Here is a 12500-nt window from a genome sequence, read left to right on the forward strand (position 1 = left end):
TGACCCCCGGGCCCGCGGGGGTAGGGCGCAGGGGCAGCCCTGGCCTCCCGGTGTCCCTTCAGGCCTGCGGCTGGCCTCCCGCCTCCCGCCTCCCGCCTCGCCTCCGGCGCCCAGCGCCCAGCGCCTGCAGTGAGCCACACTGGCCTGGCTCTCTCCAGGGACGCTAGGACACTCCAGGCGACCCGGCGGAGCCGAGCCTGGTCCAGGCCTCCACCAGTCCTGTGCACCCTGACCGACCCCCACCCCCCCCCACCACTCACACTCCCGGATGGGGGGTGGGGAGGCGCACACCTGCTTTTCCCCAGAACACAGGGCCCACCCGCAGGGGCCGCTCCCCACCCGTTCTTGCCACACCAGCAGAGCGTGGCCACCCAGGTCCTGGGAGTGAGAGAGTCCATCCAGCGTCTCTCCCTAGGTCCGTCCCTTGGCAACTCTGCCTCCCTTCCCAACGCCTTCCTCCTGAGGGTCCCAGCCCTGAGTCTGTCTCTTCACCCATCTCTCTCTCTTTCTCTCTCTCTCTCTCTATCTCTGTCTCTCTCTCTCTCTCTCTCTCTCTCTCTCTCTCTCACACACACACACACACACACACACACACTCTGGAAGCAGATGTCTTTCTGTCTATCTCTCTGCTCATCCATCTCTCCTTCACCTTTGTGACTCTACTGGCCTGTGAGGAGGCCTCCTGTCTCCATCTCCCACTCAGTGTGTCTCTTTCCTTGGCCCTTCTGTCTGTCACCCTGTCTCTCTCGCTCTCTCTCTCTCTCTCTCTCTCTCTCTCACAAACACACACACACAGACACACACTCACTCCTCTCTTCCCCCCTCCCACCCCAGCCACCTCACTCTGGGCTGCAAGTCACCCAGTCCATGGCAGCCTCGAGACTGGGCGGTCACAGGTTCTCTCATCTCCCATCTAACTTCCCGTGGATGTAAGAGTGGATTCCCACATCCCCCTTGAAGTGAGTGCACGTCTTCAGGGTGTGTGCAGGGCAGAGGCTGAGAGAAGGCCCAGGAGGCCACAGGGTCTTAGGAGGCTGCGCTGGGAGCCAAGCAAGAGAGCAGATGTCAAAGGAGGGCAGGTGCTCCGAGAAGAGGAGGAAGCAGCCTTCGGAGCAGGCAAGTGGTTCGGGGCCAGGAGGTTGCCGGGGAGGACCACGTGCCGAGGGGAGCTGAAGGCCAAGGCCGGGCGGTGGGGACAGGGAGGCAGAGGCCCCTTTGTTCGCGGCGAACCCTCCACCTGGAGACGCCTGGCCGCGAGGCAGGGCCTGAAGGCCCGGTGGGCGCGCGACCCCCCGCAACCGCTGCTCCCCCCCGCCCCCCGCAAGGCTTGCGGGTGAGGGGGCTTCCGGTCTGGTGAGGCCGTCGACTGGGCTCTGACGGGGTTTGACTCGGAACGCTACTTTCACAGGCGGTCCTTTCCGGGAGCACAGCCCATGGACAAATGGACGGAGGGGTCTGTGCCCTTCCTCAGGGCGGTGCTGTACAGGTCCTGGTCCTTGAGGTGTACAAACAAGGCGCAGAGCCCTCCGACCTTGGCACTCAGTCCGAAGGGAGTCACTCGGGGGTGGGGTAGAGTGTGGTGGGGTGGGGGTGAGGTAGGGTAGGGTGGGGGTGGCGGTGGGGGTGCGGGGCGGCCAAGCGCTGCTGTGCAGAGTGGACAAAGCAGAGTGGATGGGGAACTCAGGGCGAGGCCCGCGCCCCAGCGGCGCACTTCTGAGCCTGGCCCTGTGACTGACTGACTGACTGACTGACTGACTGACTGGGAACCAGCGGGCCACAGCCGGCTCGCCACCCGCTGCCCGGTTGTCTGTGGGTCCCTGCGTGTGTTCCTCCTCGGGCCCTCCCTGAGGTTGGCTCCCCGCACAGGTGTTGTGTGTGGCCGGCCGCTCGCCATTGCCCAGTCCCACTGCATTTCCAGCTGGGGCGCTGGGCCTCTGTCAGGGTCTCTGGGGTGTCCGGTGGGGGGCGCGGGGGGCCGGGGTGTCTGCTCCCGTCTTCGCCCCTGGCTCTCTGGGCGCCCGGCTCGGCTCTGCTCGGCTAGGCTAGGCTAGGGTAGCGCGGGCGGCGGCAGCTGGGGATTCTCTGGGGATTCTCGGCCAGGCGAAGGGCTGGGTGGGGTGGCGGTGCGGGTGCCGGGTGCCCGGGGGTCGGGGGTCTTGGGGCTCGGCGAGGAGGGGCAGAGGCCAGGCCAGGCCGGGGCGGGGCTCCCGGTAGGTGGAGCCAGGTGCCCAGGGGCAGAGGTGGAGGCGGGACTCAGCCCCTGTCAGCCCCGCCTAGCCCACTCCACCCCGACCCGATCCGGCCCCGCCGAGGACCCGAGAGGGAGAGCCGGCCAGTCTCCCAGGACCCCCGCGCCGCCGCGGGGACCGAGTCAGGTCGGAGCGAGAAAGCCAGCCTGGAGTTGAGTTGAGGAGCGCTGGGCAGTGCTGGGGCGGGGCGAGGGAGGCCCCCTGGGAACACCCGCTGTGTTGGCCCCCTCCACCGCTGCCCTGCCCTCCCCTGCCCTCCCCTGCCCCTGGGCTGAAGGGTGGAAGCCGGCGCAGGCTCTTGAGGCGTTCCGGGGCAGCCTCCGCCGTCTACGGCCATACCACCCTGAACGCGCCCGATCTCGTCTGATCTCGGAAGCTAAGCAGGGTCGGGCCTGGTTAGTACTTGGATGGGAGACCGCCTGGGAATACCGGGTGCTGTAGGCTTTTGCGCCCCCTTCCCACACGCACTTTTCTTGCGTGGCCCGGAAACAGTGTCCGTGACCGCCTCAGGCCGTGACCCCCGGGCCCGCGGGGGTAGGGCGCAGGGGCAGCCCTGGGCTCCCGGTGTCCCTTCAGGCCTGCGGATGGCCTCCCGCCTCCCGCCTCCCGCCTCGCCTCCGGCGCCCAGCGCCCAGCGCCTGCAGTGAGCCACACTGGCCTGGCTCTCTCCAGGGACGCTAGGACACTCCAGGCGACCCGGCGGAGCCGAGCCTGGTCCAGGCCTCGACCAGTCCTGTGCACCCTGACCGACCCCCACCCCCCCCACCACTCACACTCCCGGATGGGGGGTGGGGAGGCGCACACCTGCTTTTCCCCAGAACACAGGGCCCACCCGCAGGGGCCGCTCCCCACCCGTTCTTGCCACACCAGCAGAGCGTGGCCACCCAGGTCCTGGGAGTGAGAGAGTCCATCCAGCGTCTCTCCCTAGGTCCGTCCCTTGGCAACTCTGCCTCCCTTCCCAACGCCTTCCTCCTGAGGGTCCCAGCCCTGAGTCTGTCTCTTCACCCATCTCTCTCTCTTTCTCTCTCTCTCTCTCTATCTCTGTCTCTCTCTCTCTCTCTCTCTCTCTCTCACACACACACACACACACACACTCTGGAAGCAGATGTCTTTCTGTCTATCTCTCTGCTCATCCATCTCTCCTTCACCTTTGTGACTCTACTGGCCTGTGAGGAGGCCTCCTGTCTCCATCTCCCACTCAGTGTGTCTCTTTCCTTGGCCCTTCTGTCTGTCACCCTGTCTCTCTCGCTCTCTCTCTCTCTCTCTCTTTCTCTCTCTCTCACAAACACACACACACAGACACACACTCACTCCTCTCTTCCCCCCTCCCACCCCAGCCACCTCACTCTGGGCTGCAAGTCACCCAGTCCATGGCAGCCTCGAGACTGGGCGGTCACAGGTTCTCTCATCTCCCATCTAACTTCCCGTGGATGTAAGAGTGGATTCCCACATCCCCCTTGAAGTGAGTGCACGTCTTCAGGGTGTGTGCAGGGCAGAGGCTGAGAGAAGGCCCAGGAGGCCACAGGGTCTTAGGAGGCTGCGCTGGGAGCCAAGCAAGAGAGCAGATGTCAAAGGAGGGCAGGTGCTCCGAGAAGAGGAGGAAGCAGCCTTCGGAGCAGGCAAGTGGTTGGGGCCAGGAGATTGCCGGGGAGGACCACGTGCCGAGGGGAGCTGAAGGCCAAGGCCGGGCGGTGGGGACAGGGAGGCAGAGGCCCCTTTGTTCGCGGCGAACCCTCCACCTGGAGACGCCTGGCCGCGAGGCAGGGCCTGAAGGCCCGGTGGGCGCGCGACCCCCCGCAACCGCTGCTCCCCCCCGCCCCCCGCAAGGCTTGCGGGTGAGGGGGCTTCCGGTCTGGTGAGGCCGTCGACTGGGCTCTGACGGGGTTTGACTCGGAACGCTACTTTCACAGGCGGTCCTTTCCGGGAGCACAGCCCATGGACAAATGGACGGAGGGGTCTGTGCCCTTCCTCAGGGCGGTGCTGTACAGGTCCTGGTCCTTGAGGTGTACAAACAAGGCGCAGAGCCCTCCGACCTTGGCACTCAGTCCGAAGGGAGTCACTCGGGGGTGGGGTAGAGTGTGGTGGGGTGGGGGTGAGGTAGGGTAGGGTGGGGGTGGCGGTGGGGGTGCGGGGCGGCCAAGCGCTGCTGTGCAGAGTGGACAAAGCAGAGTGGATGGGGAACTCAGGGCGAGGCCCGCGCCCCAGCGGCGCACTTCTGAGCCTGGCCCTGTGACTGACTGACTGACTGACTGACTGGGAAGCAGCGGGCCACAGCCGGCTCGCCACCCGCTGCCCGGTTGTCTGTGGGTCCCTGCGTGTGTTCCTCCTCGGGCCCTCCCTGAGGTTGGCTCCCCGCACAGGTGTTGTGTGTGGCCGGCCGCTCGCCATTGCCCAGTCCCACTGCATTTCCAGCTGGGGCGCTGGGCCTCTGTCAGGGTCTCTGGGGTGTCCGGTGGGGGGCGCGGGGGGCCGGGGTGTCTGCTCCCGTCTTCGCCCCTGGCTCTCTGGGCGCCCGGCTCGGCTCTGCTCGGCTAGGCTAGGCTAGGGTAGCGCGGGCGGCGGCAGCTGGGGATTCTCTGGGGATTCTCGGCCAGGCGAAGGGCTGGGTGGGGTGGCGGTGCGGGTGCCGGGTGCCCGGGGGTCGGGGGTCTTGGGGCTCGGCGAGGAGGGGCAGAGGCCAGGCCAGGCCGGGGCGGGGCTCCCGGTAGGTGGAGCCAGGTGCCCAGGGGCAGAGGTGGAGGCGGGACTCAGCCCCTGTCAGCCCCGCCTAGCCCACTCCACCCCGACCCGATCCGGCCCGGCCGAGGACCCGAGAGGGAGAGCCGGCCAGTCTCCCAGGACCCCCGCGCCGCCGCGGGGACCGAGTCAGGTCGGAGCGAGAAAGCCAGCCTGGAGTTGAGTTGAGGAGCGCTGGGCAGTGCTGGGGCGGGGCGAGGGAGGCCCCCTGGGAACACCCGCTGTGTTGGCCCCCTCCACCGCTGCCCTGCCCTCCCCTGCCCTCCCCTGCCCCTGGGCTGAAGGGTGGAAGCCGGTGCAGGCTCTTGAGGCGTTCCGGGGCAGCCTCTGCCGTCTACGGCCATACCACCCTGAACGCGCCCGATCTCGTCTGATCTCGGAAGCTAAGCAGGGTCGGGCCTGGTTAGTACTTGGATGGGAGACCGCCTGGGAATACCGGGTGCTGTAGGCTTTTGCGCCCCCTTCCCACACGCACTTTTCTTGCGTGGCCCGGAAACAGTGTCCGTGACCGCCTCAGGCCGTGACCCCCGGGCCCGCGGGGGTAGGGCGCAGGGGCAGCCCTGGGCTCCCGGTGTCCCTTCAGGCCTGCGGCTGGCCTCCCGCCTTCCGGCGCCCAGCGCCCAGCGCCTGCAGTGAGCCACACTGGCCTGGCTCTCTCCAGGGACGCTAGGACACTCCAGGCGACCCGGCGGAGCCGAGCCTGGTCCAGGCCTCGACCAGTCCTGTGCACCCTGACCGACCCCCACCCCCCCCCACCACTCACACTCCCGGATGGGGGGTGGGGAGGCGCACACCTGCTTTTCCCCAGAACACAGGGCCCACCCGCAGGGGCCGCTCCCCACCCGTTCTTGCCACACCAGCAGAGCGTGGCCACCCAGGTCCTGGGAGTGAGAGAGTCCATCCAGCGTCTCTCCCTAGGTCCGTCCCTTGGCAACTCTGCCTCCCTTCCCAACGCCTTCCTCCTGAGGGTCCCAGCCCTGAGTCTGTCTCTTCACCCATCTCTCTCTCTTTCTCTCTCTCTCTCTCTATCTCTGTCTCTCTCTCTCTCTCTCTCTCTCTCTCTCTCACACACACACACACACACACACACACTCTGGAAGCAGATGTCTTTCTGTCTATCTCTCTGCTCATCCATCTCTCCTTCACCTTTGTGACTCTACTGGCCTGTGAGGAGGCCTCCTGTCTCCATCTCCCACTCAGTGTGTCTCTTTCCTTGGCCCTTCTGTCTGTCACCCTGTCTCTCTCGCGCTCTCTCTCTCTCTCTCTCTCTCTCTCTCTCTCTCTCACAAACACACACACACAGACACACACTCACTCCTCTCTTCCCCCCTCCCACCCCAGCCACCTCACTCTGGGCTGCAAGTCACCCAGTCCATGGCAGCCTCGAGACTGGGCGGTCACAGGTTCTCTCATCTCCCATCTAACTTCCCGTGGATGTAAGAGTGGATTCCCACATCCCCCTTGAAGTGAGTGCACGTCTTCAGGGTGTGTGCAGGGCAGAGGCTGAGAGAAGGCCCAGGAGGCCACAGGGTCTTAGGAGGCTGCGCTGGGAGCCAAGCAAGAGAGCAGATGTCAAAGGAGGGCAGGTGCTCCGAGAAGAGGAGGAAGCAGCCTTCGGAGCAGGCAAGTGGTTCGGGGCCAGGAGGTTGCCGGGGAGGACCACGTGCCGAGGGGAGCTGAAGGCCAAGGCCGGGCGGTGGGGACAGGGAGGCAGAGGCCCCTTTGTTCGCGGCGAACCCTCCACCTGGAGACGCCTGGCCGCGAGGCAGGGCCTGAAGGCCCGGTGGGCGCGCGACCCCCCGCAACCGCTGCTCCCCCCCGCCCCCCGCAAGGCTTGCGGGTGAGGGGGCTTCCGGTCTGGTGAGGCCGTCGACTGGGCTCTGACGGGGTTTGACTCGGAACGCTACTTTCACAGGCGGTCCTTTCCGGGAGCACAGCCCATGGACAAATGGACGGAGGGGTCTGTGCCCTTCCTCAGGGCGGTGCTGTACAGGTCCTGGTCCTTGAGGTGTACAAACAAGGCGCAGAGCCCTCCGACCTTGGCACTCAGTCCGAAGGGAGTCACTCGGGGGTGGGGTAGAGTGTGGTGGGGTGGGGGTGAGGTAGGGTAGGGTGGGGGTGGCGGTGGGGGTGCGGGGCGGCCAAGCGCTGCTGTGCAGAGTGGACAAAGCAGAGTGGATGGGGAACTCAGGGCGAGGCCCGCGCCCCAGCGGCGCACTTCTGAGCCTGGCCCTGTGACTGACTGACTGACTGACTGACTGACTGACTGACTGGGAACCAGCGGGCCACAGCCGGCTCGCCACCCGCTGCCCGGTTGTCTGTGGGTCCCTGCGTGTGTTCCTCCTCGGGCCCTCCCTGAGGGTGGCTCCCCGCACAGGTGTTGTGTGTGGCCGGCCACTCGCCATTGCCCAGTCCCACTGCATTTCCAGCTGGGGCGCTGGGCCTCTGTCAGGGTCTCTGGGGTGTCCGGTGGGGGGCGCGGGGGGCCGGGGTGTCTGCTCCCGTCTTCGCCCCTGGCTCTCTGGGCGCCCGGCTCGGCTTTGCTCGGCTAGGCTAGGCTAGGGTAGCGCGGGCGGCGGCAGCTGGGGATTCTCTGGGGATTCTCGGCCAGGCGAAGGGCTGGGTGGGGTGGCGGTGCGGTTGCCGGGTGCCCGGGGGTCGGGGGTCTTGGGGCTCGGCGAGGAGGGGCAGAGGCCAGGCCAGGCCGGGGCGGGGCTCCCGGTAGGTGGAGCCAGGTGCCCAGGGGCAGAGGTGGAGGCGGGACTCAGCCCCTGTCAGCCCCGCCTAGCCCACTCCACCCCGACCCGATCCGGCCCGGCCGAGGACCCGAGAGGGAGAGCCGGCCAGTCTCCCAGGACCCCCGCGCCGCCGCATGGACCGAGTCAGGTCGGAGCGAGAAAGCCAGCCTGGAGTTGAGTTGAGGAGCGCTGGGCAGTGCTGGGGCGGGGCGAGGGAGGCCCCCTGGGAACACCCGCTGTGTTGGCCCCCTCCACCGCTGCCCTGCCCTCCCCTGCCCTCCCCTGCCCCTGGGCTGAAGGGTGGAAGCCGGCGCAGGCTCTTGAGGCGTTCCGGGGCAGCCTCCGCCGTCTACGGCCATACCACCCTGAACGCGCCCGATCTCGTCTGATCTCGGAAGCTAAGCAGGGTCGGGCCTGGTTAGTACTTGGATGGGAGACCGCCTGGGAATACCGGGTGCTGTAGGCTTTTGCGCCCCCTTCCCACACGCACTTTTCTTGCGTGGCCCGGAAACAGTGTCCGTGACCGCCTCAGGCCGTGACCCCCGGGCCCGCGGGGGTAGGGCGCAGGGGCAGCCCTGGGCTCCCGGTGTCCCTTCAGGCCTGCGGCTGGCCTCCCGCCTCCCGCCTCCCGCCTCGCCTCCGGCGCCCAGCGCCCAGCGCCTGCAGTGAGCCACACTGGCCTGGCTCTCTCCAGGGACGCTAGGACACTCCAGGCGACCCGGCGGAGCCGAGCCTGGTCCAGGCCTCGACCAGTCCTGTGCACCCTGACCGACCCCCACCCCCCCCCACCACTCACACTCCCGGATGGGGGGTGGGGAGGCGCACACCTGCTTTTCCCCAGAACACAGGGCCCACCCGCAGGGGCCGCTCCCCACCCGTTCTTGCCACACCAGCAGAGCGTGGCCACCCAGGTCCTGGGAGTGAGAGAGTCCATCCAGCGTCTCTCCCTAGGTCCGTCCCTTGGCAACTCTGCCTCCCTTCCCAACGCCTTCCTCCTGAGGGTCCCAGCCCTGAGTCTGTCTCTTCACCCATCTCTCTCTCTTTCTCTCTCTCTCTCTCTATCTCTGTCTCTCTCTCTCTCTCTCTCTCTCTCTCTCACACACACACACACACACACACACACTCTGGAAGCAGATGTCTTTCTGTCTATCTCTCTGCTCATCCATCTCTCCTTCACCTTTGTGACTCTACTGGCCTGTGAGGAGGCCTCCTGTCTCCATCTCCCACTCAGTGTGTCTCTTTCCTTGGCCCTTCTGTCTGTCACCCTGTCTCTCTCGCTCTCTCTCTCTCTCTCTCTCTCTCTCTCACAAACACACACACACAGACACACACTCACTCCTCTCTTCCCCCCTCCCACCCCAGCCACCTCACTCTGGGCTGCAAGTCACCCAGTCCATGGCAGCCTCGAGACTGGGCGGTCACAGGTTCTCTCATCTCCCATCTAACTTCCCGTGGATGTAAGAGTGGATTCCCACATCCCCCTTGAAGTGAGTGCACGTCTTCAGGGTGTGTGCAGGGCAGAGGCTGAGAGAAGGCCCAGGAGGCCACAGGGTCTTAGGAGGCTGCGCTGGGAGCCAAGCAAGAGAGCAGATGTCAAAGGAGGGCAGGTGCTCCGAGAAGAGGAGGAAGCAGCCTTCGGAGCAGGCAAGTGGTTCGGGGCCAGGAGGTTGCCGGGGAGGACCACGTGCCGAGGGGAGCTGAAGGCCAAGGCCGGGCGGTGGGGCAGGGAGGCAGAGGCCCCTTTGTTCGCGGCGAACCCTCCACCTGGAGACGCCTGGCCGCGAGGCAGGGCCTGAAGGCCCGGTGGGCGCGCGACCCCCCGCAACCGCTGCTCCCCCCCGCCCCCCGCAAGGCTTGCGGGTGAGGGGGCTTCCGGTCTGGTGAGGCCGTCGACTGGGCTCTGACGGGGTTTGACTCGGAACGCTACTTTCACAGGCGGTCCTTTCCGGGAGCACAGCCCATGGACAAATGGACGGAGGGGTCTGTGCCCTTCCTCAGGGCGGTGCTGTACAGGTCCTGGTCCTTGAGGTGTACAAACAAGGCGCAGAGCCCTCCGACCTTGGCACTCAGTCCGAAGGGAGTCACTCGGGGGTGGGGTAGAGTGTGGTGGGGTGGGGGTGAGGTAGGGTAGGGTGGGGGTGGCGGTGGGGGTGCGGGGCGGCCAAGCGCTGCTGTGCAGAGTGGACAAAGCAGAGTGGATGGGGAACTCAGGGCGAGGCCCGCGCCCCAGCGGCGCACTTCTGAGCCTGGCCCTGTGACTGACTGACTGACTGACTGACTGGGAACCAGCGGGCCACAGCCGGCTCGCCACCCGCTGCCCGGTTGTCTGTGGGTCCCTGCGTGTGTTCCTCCTCGGGCCCTCCCTGAGGTTGGCTCCCCGCACAGGTGTTGTGTGTGGCCGGCCGCTCGCCATTGCCCAGTCCCACTGCATTTCCAGCTGGGGCGCTGGGCCTCTGTCAGGGTCTCTGGGGTGTCCGGTGGGGGGCGCGGGGGGCCGGGGTGTCTGCTCCCGTCTTCGCCCCTGGCTCTCTGGGCGCCCGGCTCGGCTCTGCTCGGCTAGGCTAGGCTAGGGTAGCGCGGGCGGCGGCAGCTGGGGATTCTCTGGGGATTCTCGGCCAGGCGAAGGGCTGGGTGGGGTGGCGGTGCGGGTGCCGGGTGCCCGGGGGTCGGGGGTCGTGGGGCTCGGCGAGGAGGGGCAGAGGCCAGGCCAGGCCGGGGCGGGGCTCCCGGTAGGTGGAGCCAGGTGCCCAGGGGCAGAGGTGGAGGCGGGACTCAGCCCCTGTCAGCCCCGCCTAGCCCACTCCACCCCGACCCGATCCGGCCCCGCCAAGGACCCGAGAGGGAGAGCCGGCCAGTCTCCCAGGACCCCCGCGCCGCCGCGGGGACCGAGTCAGGTCGGAGCGAGAAAGCCAGCCTGGAGTTGAGTTGAGGAGCGCTGGGCAGTGCTGGGGCGGGGCGAGGGAGGCCCCCTGGGAACACCCGCTGTGTTGGCCCCCTCCACCGCTGCCTGCCCCTGGGCTGAAGGGTGGAAGCCGGTGCAGGCTCTTGAGGCGTTCCGGGGCAGCCTCTGCCGTCTACGGCCATACCACCCTGAACGCGCCCGATCTCGTCTGATCTCGGAAGCTAAGCAGGGTCGGGCCTGGTTAGTACTTGGATGGGAGACCGCCTGGGAATACCGGGTGCTGTAGGCTTTTGCGCCCCCTTCCCACACGCACTTTTCTTGCGTGGCCCGGAAACAGTGTCCGTGACCGCCTCAGGCCGTGACCCCCGGGCCCGCGGGGGTAGGGCGCAGGGGCAGCCCTGGGCTCCCGGTGTCCCTTCAGGCCTGCGGCTGGCCTCCCGCCTTCCGGCGCCCAGCGCCCAGCGCCTGCAGTGAGCCACACTGGCCTGGCTCTCTCCAGGGACGCTAGGACACTCCAGGCGACCCGGCGGAGCCGAGCCTGGTCCAGGCCTCGACCAGTCCTGTGCACCCTGACCGACCCCCACCCCCCCCCACCACTCACACTCCCGGATGGGGGGTGGGGAGGCGCACACCTGCTTTTCCCCAGAACACAGGGCCCACCCGCAGGGGCCGCTCCCCACCCGTTCTTGCCACACCAGCAGAGCGTGGCCACCCAGGTCCTGGGAGTGAGAGAGTCCATCCAGCGTCTCTCCCTAGGTCCGTCCCTTGGCAACTCTGCCTCCCTTCCCAACGCCTTCCTCCTGAGGGTCCCAGCCCTGAGTCTGTCTCTTCACCCATCTCTCTCTCTTTCTCTCTCTCTCTCTCTATCTCTGTCTCTCTCTCTCTCTCTCTCTCTCTCTCTCTCACACACACACACACACACACACACACTCTGGAAGCAGATGTCTTTCTGTCTATCTCTCTGCTCATCCATCTCTCCTTCACCTTTGTGACTCTACTGGCCTGTGAGGAGGCCTCCTGTCTCCATCTCCCACTCAGTGTGTCTCTTTCCTTGGCCCTTCTGTCTGTCACCCTGTCTCTCTCGCGCTCTCTCTCTCTCTCTCTCTCTCTCTCTCTCTCTCTCACAAACACACACACACAGACACACACTCACTCCTCTCTTCCCCCCTCCCACCCCAGCCACCTCACTCTGGGCTGCAAGTCACCCAGTCCATGGCAGCCTCGAGACTGGGCGGTCACAGGTTCTCTCATCTCCCATCTAACTTCCCGTGGATGTAAGAGTGGATTCCCACATCCCCCTTGAAGTGAGTGCACGTCTTCAGGGTGTGTGCAGGGCAGAGGCTGAGAGAAGGCCCAGGAGGCCACAGGGTCTTAGGAGGCTGCGCTGGGAGCCAAGCAAGAGAGCAGATGTCAAAGGAGGGCAGGTGCTCCGAGAAGAGGAGGAAGCAGCCTTCGGAGCAGGCAAGTGGTTCGGGGCCAGGAGGTTGCCGGGGAGGACCACGTGCCGAGGGGAGCTGAAGGCCAAGGCCGGGCGGTGGGGACAGGGAGGCAGAGGCCCCTTTGTTCGCGGCGAACCCTCCACCTGGAGACGCCTGGCCGCGAGGCAGGGCCTGAAGGCCCGGTGGGCGCGCGACCCCCCGCAACCGCTGCTCCCCCCCGCCCCCCGCAAGGCTTGCGGGTGAGGGGGCTTCCGGTCTGGTGAGGCCGTCGACTGGGCTCTGACGGGGTTTGACTCGGAACGCTACTTTCACAGGCGGTCCTTTCCGGGAGCACAGCCCATGGACAAATGGACGGAGGGGTCTGTGCCCTTCCTCAGGGCGGTGCTGTACAGGTCCTGGTCCTTGAGGTGTACAAACAAGGCGCAGAGCCCTCCGA

The 12500-nt window shown here is 66.8% G+C and overlaps 4 non-coding genes across 4 annotated transcripts; all 4 read left to right on the top strand.

The window, feature by feature from the left end:
* Nucleotides 1-2574: 2574 nt before the first annotated feature.
* On the top strand, nucleotides 2575-2693 carry LOC143640761 (5S ribosomal RNA). The gene has a single exon (XR_013155121.1). It is a non-coding gene; the product is annotated as a 5S ribosomal RNA (ribosomal RNA).
* Nucleotides 2694-5317: 2624 nt separating this feature from the next.
* Nucleotides 5318-5436, top strand: LOC143640772 (5S ribosomal RNA). The gene has a single exon (XR_013155132.1). It is a non-coding gene; the product is annotated as a 5S ribosomal RNA (ribosomal RNA).
* Nucleotides 5437-8070: 2634 nt separating this feature from the next.
* Nucleotides 8071-8189, top strand: LOC143640783 (5S ribosomal RNA). Its single transcript, XR_013155143.1, has one exon. It is a non-coding gene; the product is annotated as a 5S ribosomal RNA (ribosomal RNA).
* Nucleotides 8190-10795: 2606 nt separating this feature from the next.
* On the top strand, nucleotides 10796-10914 carry LOC143640736 (5S ribosomal RNA). Its single transcript, XR_013155096.1, has one exon. It is a non-coding gene; the product is annotated as a 5S ribosomal RNA (ribosomal RNA).
* Nucleotides 10915-12500: the final 1586 nt, after the last annotated feature.

This window comes from Callospermophilus lateralis, unplaced genomic scaffold (assembly GCF_048772815.1).
Source record: "Callospermophilus lateralis isolate mCalLat2 unplaced genomic scaffold, mCalLat2.hap1 Scaffold_6038, whole genome shotgun sequence".
Taxonomy (NCBI): domain Eukaryota; kingdom Metazoa; phylum Chordata; class Mammalia; order Rodentia; family Sciuridae; genus Callospermophilus; species Callospermophilus lateralis.